Source organism: Macrobrachium rosenbergii, chromosome 41 (genome assembly GCF_040412425.1).
Source record: "Macrobrachium rosenbergii isolate ZJJX-2024 chromosome 41, ASM4041242v1, whole genome shotgun sequence".
NCBI lineage: Eukaryota > Metazoa > Arthropoda > Malacostraca > Decapoda > Palaemonidae > Macrobrachium > Macrobrachium rosenbergii.
In genome coordinates, this window is record NC_089781.1 from 96,797,988 (window position 1) to 96,810,667 (window position 12,680).

Below are 12,680 nucleotides of genomic sequence, written 5' to 3' on the forward strand. Positions count from 1 at the left end.
TTGATGGTTGGATGGTGGATGATCAACATACCAATTTGCAGCCCTGTAGCCTAAGTAGTTTTTAAGATCAGAGAGCGAACAGAAAAAGTGCGGACGGACAGACAAAGCCATCTCAATAGTTTTTTTATTTTTTTACAGAAAACTAAAAATGGTTCTTATTAACGTTTGAAATAGTGATATACGTTTGAGAACGTTTGTGAAACTGTTCATCCTTTGCGTATGATAAGAAGGCCCGTGCCTCGAAAATAGAGAATATTCCTCATCATTAGATTTCTAGGAAATACTTTCGAAGGAGTCATGACACTGATAATAATTACCAACGGAAATAGTGTCAGTAACTCTGCGGTAATAGCTGCTGTAATATAGTAGCTGATAACAGTAGGATATTAATGGGTCGGCTTTTTACGCTGCTGTAATTTGTAAATGCTTTAATGAAGGACCAACACAAAAACACGCCAAATACAAAGTTACTAATTTATCCCCAGGGCAAAAATTTCCCTAAACGAAGAGCGTTCCCATGGGTCCGAATTCTGTGAAACTAAATCCACTTCCCTCTTTTTTTTTTTTTTTTTTTTTTTTTTTGACTCGCAGATGAAATTGCGAAAACAGAAACGACAGCAAAACGAAGGGTCGAGAAAATAAAACGTGAAAAAGGAAAGTAGTAGGAGGTGGCTGCTGCGTTCATTCAAACACCGGGTGTGTGTGTGTGTTTGCCAGAAGAAAAACTAGCCGCAGAATTTGATATGAATATTGTACTCGGCCTGCTGTCAAAAAACCTAAAGCAAATCTCTTGCTCACATTCCACGGTGTCTGGGTTCTTCTTTCATTTTTCCATTTTACTTTTGTTTTGCACACACACACACACACACACACACACACACACACACACACACATATACACACACATATATATATATATATATATATATGTATATATATCATATAGAGGCAAAATGGTAATTATTTTAATAAAATCTTTCATAGATCTCAGCCAATAAAAATTCAGATACAATAAAAATTCTTTATTCAAGGAGCCAGTCAGCTCAGGTAAGGCGAAGAGAGTAGGGCAGATTACCTGACATGGCTTACCGGTTAGGTCTACCGGTGTTACACACGAGAAAAATGATTAAGATGGTGTTTTAAACCGAACCTAGGAGTAGATTTATTTTTCTTTAATCGTTATCAAGGCTGAGGTAGGTCAGTGGTCTTTTTGTCCACGTGATTTATGGATGAGGTTGTAGAGACTGAGCCAGTGGTAGCCATTTTCCTTACTCCTCTAGGTCTTACGTGGGTGGAGAGGAAACTTCGATGCTATATATATATATGTATATATATGTGTGTGTGTATGTATGTATGTATGTATGTATGTATGTATGTATGTTGCTCATCAGTGAGATTTAAACCTTCTCGGTCTTAATCCTGAATAAGAGTATCTAATGTTCTTTGACAATGATCGAATGTAGCTTACACGTCTTATTCGTATAAAAGGGGAGCCTAGCCCCTTAATTAGAATAAAAGGTAGTTAATGGTCTTGAAATGAATGGGTAGCAGTTGATCCGTATCACAATTAAGGCAATTTGGTACAATAGCTTCTTGAGGAATAAGGCAGACGGTGATCCAGGTTCAATTTAAGGGTATTAGTCTATTTCAAAATATGCCAGCCAGAACCTGGATGAATTAGTCATTTTATAAAATAAAGGAGAGAAATCTATTTTAATTCAAAGTAAAAGCATTAGTGTGTTTAAAGATATGTGGTATTTGCAAGAACTTGGATGAATTAGCCGTTTTATGCAATATAAAAGAGAGAAATTTATTTTAAATTCATTTTTGTCTGCATTCCTAATTTGACACTTCTTTAATTTAGCTCAACAAAGAGAACAATGTCTTTCAATTTTTTTTATTATCTGTCTCCCTTTCTATAATTTTCCACACTTCTTCAAAGAAGTAATTTATGATATAAGAGAAATTATGATTCATTTTCTGTAAATAATAAAAAATAAAGTGAGAGAGAGAGAGAGAGAGAGAGAGAGAGAGAGAGAGAGAGAGAGAGAGAGAGAGAGAGAGAGAGAATGTTGAAATATGTTTATTTTTTCTATATTGTGGTGGTTTTTAATTTAAATGAACTATTCCATCCTTCTTGAAATAAGTAATTTCTGATATAAGAGAAATCATAATTCATTTTCTGTAAATATTAAAAAAACGCACACACACAGATGCAGAAATGTGTTTTGATTTTTCTAAATGATGGTGGCGTTTTAACTATTCCATTCTTCCTGAAATAAGTTATTTCTGGAAATGTTAAACACACACACAGACACACACACACACACAGACACAGAGAGAGAGAGACAGACACAGAGAGAGAGAGAGAGAGAGAGAGAGAAATGATGATGCTGAAATACGTTTATGTTTTGTGAAATGGTGTTGGCGCTGTAATTCAAACGACCTGTTTCATCATCCGGTCAATCAACCTGATAATGCCTCATTATAAATGACCGCCCAACTTTCCTGCCGCAATTAAAGCTTACCCTCACTGGCTAACAGCATGAAATTACTTTTACCAGCCGCAGCATGAAACTCAGCTAACCAGCCATAGCACGATATGGCTGGCCACATACCATGACATGAAAGTACTCGCGGCCGCGATAACACGGAAAGGTTCAAACATGCCACAGCCTGACATAAAAGGTTCAAACATGCCACAGCTTGACATAAAAGGTTCAAACATGCCACAGCCTGACATAAAAGGTTCAAACATGCCACAGCCTGACGTAAAGGGTTCAAACATGCCGCAGCCTGACATGAAAGGTTCAAACATGTCACAGCCTGACATAAAAGGTTCAAAAATGCCACAGCCTGACATGAAAGGTTCAAACATGTCACAGCTTGACATAAAAGGTTCAAACATGCCACAGCCTGACATAAAAGGTTCAAACGTGCCACAGCCTGACATAAAAGGTTCAAACATGCCACAGCCTGACATAACTGGCCTGTCATAACAGGAAAGGTTCCTTTACTGCCGTGTAATGAAAGTACCCTGCAAATTATTATTTTACGTAACTTTTCGACTATGATGAAACTGAAAGTAAAAATATGTATCATGAATATTCACAGCGTCTGGGTAAATACACTCGTTTTGAGAAGCTAACGACATAATGTTCAGAATTTGTTCCCAGTAATCAGATGAGTTGATTTAGTTTCAATAATCCAGTTTTCTGTTTCATCCTCAAAATGTCATTCTCAAGAAAACTGAGATTACATCACTTACTAAACGCATTTTGCATTATTCTCCAGAAGGAAATAAGGCAATAACAACAGCTGTATTACATTATGTAGTTTTATGTAAAAAAAAATACTTGATTCATTGTTAAAACTTTTTTTTTTTGATGATCCACGCTCTGACAGGCATGAGATGTAGCATTTAGGAAACCTAATATCGTATTAGGAAGGGATTTGTTACAGAATGGGAGGAGTCTTTTCATTAATAGATATAGATTTTTAGAAAGTAATTCAGTTAACAAAACCACAGGATGATCTTATTCTTATAGCTTTCTATGGCGATTTTGACACTTAATGAGTGTCAACAACTTAGTATCCCAAGTAACTTGACGTCTAAGATTTAACTAGAAGCTGATTCACATTTTCTAAGGCCAGTTAAAGTTATTTGTAGTCATGTTGGAGAGGTTGCATAGAACAATAATTAATTTTCTTAAAAATTGGTGTAATTCATCCATCCACACTGTTTACAGGATAAAAGATATTTTTTTTTTTATAAATTCTTTACATAAAACAGAGACTTTTAGACTTCTCTTTACAATGAACATAGCATTTTATGTATTTATATAGTTTTCTATGATATTTTAAAGTTCTCTTCTGCAGTTGTCTGGAGTTCCCTGCTGAAATGATTGAATTACCTTCATGTGATAACCCTATTTCAAAATTAATATGATTCCATACAAATTTCTTCTATATATTCTGTGAGCTGATCTGTCATCAGTTTTTGTTAGATGTACGAATGTCCCCTGAAATAAAAAAAAAAAAACAGCAGCGGTTTACCTCAGAAGACTACTGGGAGATTACCAGATCGCCATCTCCCTCTCTCCCTCCCTCCCTCCCAGCCATAGTTTCATTTGGATGTCGCTTCTAATCCAAAACGTCATTTGTCAACAGTTCATGTTTGTGTGAAGTCTGCAGACAGTCGGATGCTCGGAGTTGTTTATTCACGCTATTTGTCTTGCCCCGAATACTCATTACAATTCAAGCATGAGATTACCTCGGCTTACCGTTCCGTTGGCTGAAGTGACTCCTGCATTATCCATGGGTAATTTTACTCTTGAGTGACGATGAAGCCATTTTATTCGGCTGTATATCTCAGAGGTAGTGACTGCTACCGCCACTACACTTGGCGTCTGTTGCGATGCGCGTGAGAGGCGCCATTCTGGTGCGAATTTCTTGAGGTTCTCGGGTAACTGAGATCTCTCTCTCTCTCTCTCTCTCTCTCTCTCTCTCTCTCTCTCTCTCTCTCTGTGTGTGTGTGTGTGTGTGTTTGTGTCTAGTTATGGTTGGCTGTGTTTACCTTCAGTACAGAAATCTCTCTCTCTCTCTCTCTCTCTGTGTGTGTGTGTGTGTGTGTGTGTGTGTCTGGAGTTATGGTTGGCTGTGTTTACCTTCAGTACAGAAATCTCTCTCTCTCTCTCTCTCTCTCTCTCTCTCTCTCTCTCTCTCTCTCTCTCTCTCTCCTTGGCGATGTTCATTGCAACTTATACCATCGTCATGCAGTTTTACGGCTCGTCATCGCTTTCATAGCTTGCTCGTGTATGGATAAAATTATTAAAGTTTATCTGGAGTTACAACTACCTATTCGTGTAGGGAACTTCCGCTGTTGTCTTATACGTCTTTGGGTAAGATGTTCTTTTTGCTGATATCAAATAGGATACTCTTGCATACGTCAAAGGTATAAGGACAGAATAAGCAGAGTTTCTGTACATCTTCAAGGCTCAATAATTGTATCCTGCAAGTGACATAAAAAATTCGAAATTATCTTAGTTTGCATATAAGCAAATGTCTTCCGTCCTCTCTTTCTTTCCTATTCCTGGCTCCTCTGAGCTCTCCTTTTCCATTTTCTAGTAGTTGGTCGGAGTCCAGAGGTCCACATCGGCCATCTGATTCCCCTTTAACTCCTTGCGACAGTTGTGGGTTGCTCTTAACAAACCAACTCTTATTTTCCCCTTGGTTTTGCAATGGGTGGTAATTTTTGCATTTACCTACTTTGAATATTTTTCAGAATTTTTTATAATGTTGCATGTGTTTCAGTGTAATTTTTCATTCTTATTTATCTTTTATATATATATATATATATATATATATATATATATATATATATATATATATATATATATATATATATATATATATATATTCTATGTTTAAATATTTATAAATAAATAAATATATATGTATGTATATACATATATATGTGTGTATACCTATTACTGATAAAATCCCCATCAGTCTAAGTGCATTTGCGTCTCCTGCTCTCTCTCTCTCTCTCTCTCTCTCTCTCTCTCTCTCTCTCTCTCTCTCTCTCTCTCTCTCTCTCTCTCTGACACACACACACACACACACGTGTCGTGTGCGGACTCTTTTGAACAAAACCGAATCTGAAAGCTTTCTTTCAATTTTTCGTGTATGAAAGGTTTTATGACAGTAATGGAGGTGAATTCCTCGTCCAAAAACTTTCTCGGGCTATTCTATTTTTTTTTATTACATCCCGTTCTGGTTTTAAAACCGTCGACCATAGACGCATGTATAGTTTTCTTTGCCAACATACATATGAAATATGCATGGCGGTCGGGCGATGGATTTCCTCGATTTTTCGGGAATATTTGCGGAGAGCGCGTCTCAACCCGCTCGGCTAAAAGCATATGTCAGGTTTCCAGCTTTCGTAAATACACCCAGCTCTCGTGTTTCGTTAATGGAAGATTGTTTTGCGTCGTAAAATTCAGTTGTATTTTTTTTTTATCATTTTTTTTTCTCGGTTTTCATCTGTTATGATTTTATTCGTCGTCATTCTGTGGCATGGTCGAGTATATGAGCCCGTGTTGGCATAAGGACGGATTAGCCCACAACAGCAACCTAACTCTTGGTTAGTATTCGGAATCGAGATGGTAAGGCCTAAATCTGTTTTTTAGTTTTGTTAAAAAAAAACCTGTTCCGAGTAAATATGGAAAGTAAAACTTTACGAAGAGAAATTAACTTAAATATACTTACCGGTACTTATATCGGTATAAACACTATATCTAAGGTATTACACAGATATAAAATATCCAGATGAACTGTTAAACACAGAGAGAGAGAGAGAGAGAGAGAGAGAATGTATGATTGTGAGAGAGATTGAGAGAGAGAGAGAGAGAGAGAGAGAGAGAGAGAGAGAGAGAGATGAGCATCAAAACATCGAAATTACGGAATGATGGAAAGATTTCCTCGTCCTCAGAGGATTCAGACCATTCGCGTTTCAATAGCTCTTTCATCCATTGTTGTACAAGAGATTTTATATTCATTGGCAATTTGCAGTTTTGCGAACGGATTGATATTAAAACGCCGCGCTTACACCAGAGCAGGAAGCCGATGCTGCAAAAATAAATGAATAAATAAAGAATCAGTCCGGGCAATTGGATTGCGGAATGCATTAAGCTTTTCAGAGAGAGAGAGAGAGAGAGAGACGACAGGGGGCCGGATTGTTGTTGTAAGGAAGGTGGGCGATAGCCATTCTTTCAGCTTAAAAAGAATTAAGGAGGAAAGTACAAAACATAGTGTGAAGGAGGTAGAGAAAGTGAAAGGAATAACGATTTATTCAGCAAAAAATAAAATAAAATAAAAGACACGAACGAGGAGAAAATATTGAGAGAGAGAGAGAGAGAGAGAGAGAGAGAGAGAGAGAGAGAGAGAGAGAGAGAGAGAGAGAGAGAGAGAGAGAGAGAGAGAAGTGGCGTTTGGGTAGTTAATTCAGGACATAAAATTCCATGAAGAAAGGGAGTTCAAAATTATTAAGCCAACCCCTTTCTTCCATTTGTTGATCACTAAATTTCAGTCGATAGATGATAACCATTAAAACCTGATATTACCTTCCAGCACCTTAAGAAATAAAAGTAACAAAAAAGATATTTCAAAAGTAGAAGGTATTATTAGCAAAGTACATGTTTGTCTGTTACATCAGAGACCATTTAAGAACAAAAAGTTTGTTAATTCGGCCTCCGGGTTGCCATTAGAATTAGTTTTCACTTCGGTCGTCTCCCGCTTCCGCTGAATCTGTCACTTCATGTTAAATGACTCTGATATCACGAATGGCAAATCTACTCAAGGAAAAAGTTGTCATTATATTTTTTTCATATTAGTAATGACAGACATTTTAAGAGGGGAAGAAGTTTTTCTTTTCGTTTTTCATAATTAGCAATTTATCTCTTCAAGGAAAGGTATTCCCTTCTACTTCGGTGATGAATATCATTGTTATCAACTGTGATTGAATATAAAACAAAAGTACACCCATAATTATATACTAGTTTCAAATTATATCCCAAAATTTCCAAAAATGTCTCCTTTTGAGAACTCGTATCATCAAGTCCTTTCTATAAAGTAAAAATACTGTAGTCCTGACTGTTCTTTGAAGCATATTTTGTCCTTTTGAGAATTCATACTACAATCATCACTTACAAGTATAGAAAATATTACCAGAAAATACTGTTGTAATAAGCATTGCTATAAAAGAACTATGTATTAAAAAAATCAGGACAAAAACATTTTTCGGTATGTTTGACTATACACACATACAAATATACACACGTTTGTTTATGCGTGTATGTATATGTATGAATGTATGTATGTATCTACGTATGCGTACTATTTACGGATTAACGTGGACGGATCAGAAATTCATTACCAACTTTATTTTGCAAATCAGTCTCCATGAATCTGTAATCACCTCTTAGCGTCCTCGAAGCTTATCAATATTGTACACATAAAATATTTTATATTGCTTCGTTAACCCTTTTCCAGTCCCTATCCTGAGTTCATCGTAGACCATGAAACGAGTTCCGCATTGGTGGACCTTAGAGTTTTTATTCTGAACGGGTGAGGATTGCGAAAGTTACTTGGTAAATACAGTACTGTGTATGGAGAATATGATACATATATTACCAGTTGTCTTCAAAGTCACACTCTCCCAAAGGCACCTTGGCAGTCTGTGATCTTGAAATGAGCGGTGCAAATAAGCGGCAGCGGATCATCAAGAAATATGATTCATAATGTTTTCATGAACTGAGAGCCGAAAACACTACAGAATAACCTTGTAATACTGACCCATAACGTCAGACCTGCGAAGTATGGCATCAGTTCAAAGCTTTAGAAACTTGAATTTCATGTCAGTGGCTCTTGCGAGCTTTTTCCGTATAAATAGGGTTCATCTTCTGAATAATAATAATAATAATAATAATAATAATAATAATAATAATAATAATAATAATAATAATATTTCGAATCTCTTTATTGTTGAAATATATGTTTTAGTTGTTTTGCCCCGTTACTTTATTTAATGAAATCCATTTCATTTCAAATTACCAAGGGGCGCGATTATATTTCCATTTTTTGGGTAGAATATCAGGGTATACTTCTCTTGATTTCTCGGTAATAAACGAGAAAAATCCTTGCCCAAAGACATCTGCTAATTAGAGATGGATTCCGCTGACCACTAAGTAATCCTTATTTAAATTGTATTCTCTTTATTCTTAATCCTACTCCTTTATTCATAATATATATATATATGAAGTATATGTTAACTTAGATTGGTTGACCTATATATATATATATATATATATATATATATATATATATATTTTATATATATATATATATATATATATATATGTATATATATATATATATATATATATATATATATATATATATATATATATATATATATATATATATATATATATATATATACACATTCACCAAAACACTTACAAGCCCTGTTTTTATAATCACGTTGAACAGGGAAAAACGAAACGTGTAGGACATAAAATTACTAAAATAGAGAAGAGTAAAGTGGAACCGAATAAATGAATGACCGAATAAATAAATATACATATCAAAAAGATTCGAGTTCTTCAGAGCCGAAGTCCAGGGCTCGGGTCGAATTGACTACAATAGAGGATAGGCTTCGTAGAGCTCAAGAGATATTGCTTTCCGCTTGTTTTCACACACAGAAAGGAACAGAACCCACCGTAGATTTGTTCTTTCCTCTTCTTATTTTCCTTTTTCTTAACTCTGAGGAGAGGGAAGGGGGAGGAATTTAAAACTCTACGCCAACACAAAGACCTTCGACATGATGAAAGAAGAACTATCGCCGATCCTCCCATTGTCAAAGGAGCTATGGTTTTTATCTCGGGGCTGATGATGACGAAACAAGGAAAAGAAGCCGCATCAGCCCTTGTTCCTACGCCCCCTTCCCCCAACCTCCCTCTGCCTACGTCATCTTTCAACCCCCCAACCCTTCACCCACCTGGTCAACTTTCTTTGGCATATAGATCCGCCATCTTCCGCCAACTTCTGTATTTTCTTTTTGGGGTTTCTACTTCTTCCCTGTCTAATTCTGTTTATAAATCCACCCCATTCACTTCTTTCCCTCCTCCTCCTCCTCCTCCTCCTCCTCCTCCTCCTCCTAGTACAACTTGATCACGTCACCTTATCATATTTTATCCTCTACTTTTATCTTTACCTCGTTACTGTGTCCTCTCTTCTTCAAGAAATGATACTTTTGCATACCCACATCTTTCACTTTCTCTTTCTTCGTTTTCCGTCGAGAAATAACATTTCTGGTAAGACGAAATTCTCTCTCTCTCTCTCTCTCTCTCTCTCTCTCTCTCTCTCTCTCTCTCTCTCTCTCTCTCTCTCTGTGTTTGTGTGTGTGTGTGTCTTCCTCGTGTTCACCTTCTCACTCAAATGGAGGTACTCCCTTCCCTGTAATCTCGTCAAGAAACGATACTTTTGCATATCCACATCTGCTTCCTCCTTCGTTTTCCATCAAGAAATTGCATTCCTGGCAAACGAAATCTCTCTCTCTCTCTCTCTCTCTCTCTCTCTCTCTCTCTCTCTCTCTCTCTCTCTCTCTCTCTCTCTCTCTCAAAGAAGGTACTCTAACCCCGCCATACGAATCGATGGAGTATAGGAAATCCATGCGGGATGTTGGTGTGAAATATCTCATGCATACGACGGTAAACCTTTCACGCCTCAAGGCAGAGCCGATACGCGAAGACACAATAAGGTCATGGCTTTCTTTTCCGAGGACACCACCACCACCTGTTCCTGACAGGTTGGTATTATTGTTGTTGCTATCAGCTTTCGATGGATCTCTTTTGCTTGTTTACACGCTGGGAGAAATGTGCCAAAGAGATTTTTTTATTTTTATTTTCTTTTTCCTTTAATGGGGTCTCGCCTTGAGGTGTGGTGGCATTAGAAGTACATAGATTTTTGATATTTACTTTTTTTTTTTTTTTTTTTTTTTTTTGCTTCTGTGAAGTTGTTCTTGCTTTTAGTTTTCTGTAAAAGAAAACTATTGTGCCGGTTTTGTCTGTCCGTCCGGCCTCAGATCTTAAAGACTACTGAGGCTAGAGGGCTGCATATTGGTATGTTGATCATCCACCCTCCAATCTTCAAACATACCAAATTGCAGCCCTGCAGCCTCAGTAATTTTTATTTTATTTAAAGGTTAAAGTTAGCTATAATCGTACTTATGGCAGCGCTATAGGTACCAATAGGCACCACCGGACCATGGCTGAGTTTCATGGGTGGCAGCTAAGAGTTTTATGGGCCGTGGCTGAGGCCACCACCAGTCAGAAAATTCGGTTGCGCCGAAGAAACTTCGGCGCACTTTTTACTTATTAATGTTTTTTTTTTTATTCTGTTTTCCTTTCATTAGTTTGTTTTTACTGAAAGCTATGTGAACTTGCAGAAAAATATAGCAATTTTTTAACAGGTAACTACCTACCTTACCTATGCAATTTTGTAAATTATACAATAACTTTATATTGGTGCTTATTAAACCTTATATTTTTATGACTCAGCTCCTTGCTTGTTATCATTTTATATCTCTCTGCACGTTCAGTTTTATAACTGTTTTTATCGCAAGAGTCTATAGCGCTGCCATAAATTTCAAGAACGCGCTGTGCTCAAATTAGATCCCTCGCCTTGGTACCCCAGGCGAATTCCTTTCCCTTGAAAGTCTTCCATATTTATTGGGTCTGCGTCGAGAGAGGAACAATTTATGGCATTTGCGAAAGAGTTTCAGGCGTGATTGCCATACCTGGTGAGTGATGAGTTAGTACTTTTTTTTTGTAATATTCTAAAAGGTGTTTGTGAAGAAGGAAGAAAGGGGAGAAGGGGCGCATGATGAATAAATACCAATAGGTGGATTGGATATACGAGGGATGATGATTGCAATATTGGTATTGAGTGGAAATTTAAAAAGATGAGATAGGTTTTACAAAAGAAACGTGATGTTGCCATGAAACTTCGTATATACACACACATACACATGTATGTATGTATATATATATATATATATATATATATATATATATATATATATATATATATTTATATATTTATATATATCTATATATATATATATATATATATATATATATATATATGTGTGTGTGTGTGTGTGTGTGTGTGTGTGTGTGTGTGTGTGTGTGTGTATAAATTTCCCAGTTGGTCGTGGATAACCCAATGCTGTGGTATCCATTATCTGGTTATAACAGCATTAACTGTCATGGTGAAGTGAAGGGTATTTCTGTCATTTTATGTAATCAATATCAAACATCTATTTAAAAAAAAATAAAGGTAATGAAAATCTGAAAGCCTCGTATTAATATTCAGAAAGTTAGGACTTCTTGAAGTATTTATTTAAAAAAACGGTACTTTTTATCTTTAACCTTTTTAACAAATTCATTTTGCACTCCATGGAAAAATCACGCCCCTCCGCAATTTCTGTGTACAATTGCCGAATCATAAAAGGTGAAATTCTTCAAACATTGTCAAATAAAAGTGAAATGTTGGGAAAGAATTTTTCCATTTTAGCGCGCGGCAAACGCTTGGCGCGCAGGTTAATATATTAGATTAACAATTCCAATAAAAGAAAATTTCGTCACTGAAAGTCAATGCGGAATATTGACAAATCAATAAAAGGGATGTCACGATTCCCCTTCTATTTATTATAGCTTCCCCCGTAACTGCTGGTATCCATTTTGTCACCGTCGATGTCAACGCCAATTTAACTGGGGTTCGTATTATTATTATTTTTATTATTATTATTATTATTATTATTATTATTATTATTATTATTATTATTATTATTATTATTATTATTATAACAGAAAAAATATTTTATTATTATTATTATAACCGAAAAAAATATTATTATTATATTTATTATTATTAGTATTATAACCGAAAAAAATATTTTATTATTATTATTATTATTATTATTATTATTATTATTATTATTATTATTATTATTAACATCAACGTTCCTGCTGTTATTCCAATTATTCCTAACAGTAGTCGGAAAATGGTCAAACTATTTAAGTAATACGCCAAAAAGAGTCAATTTTCGTTGAGAA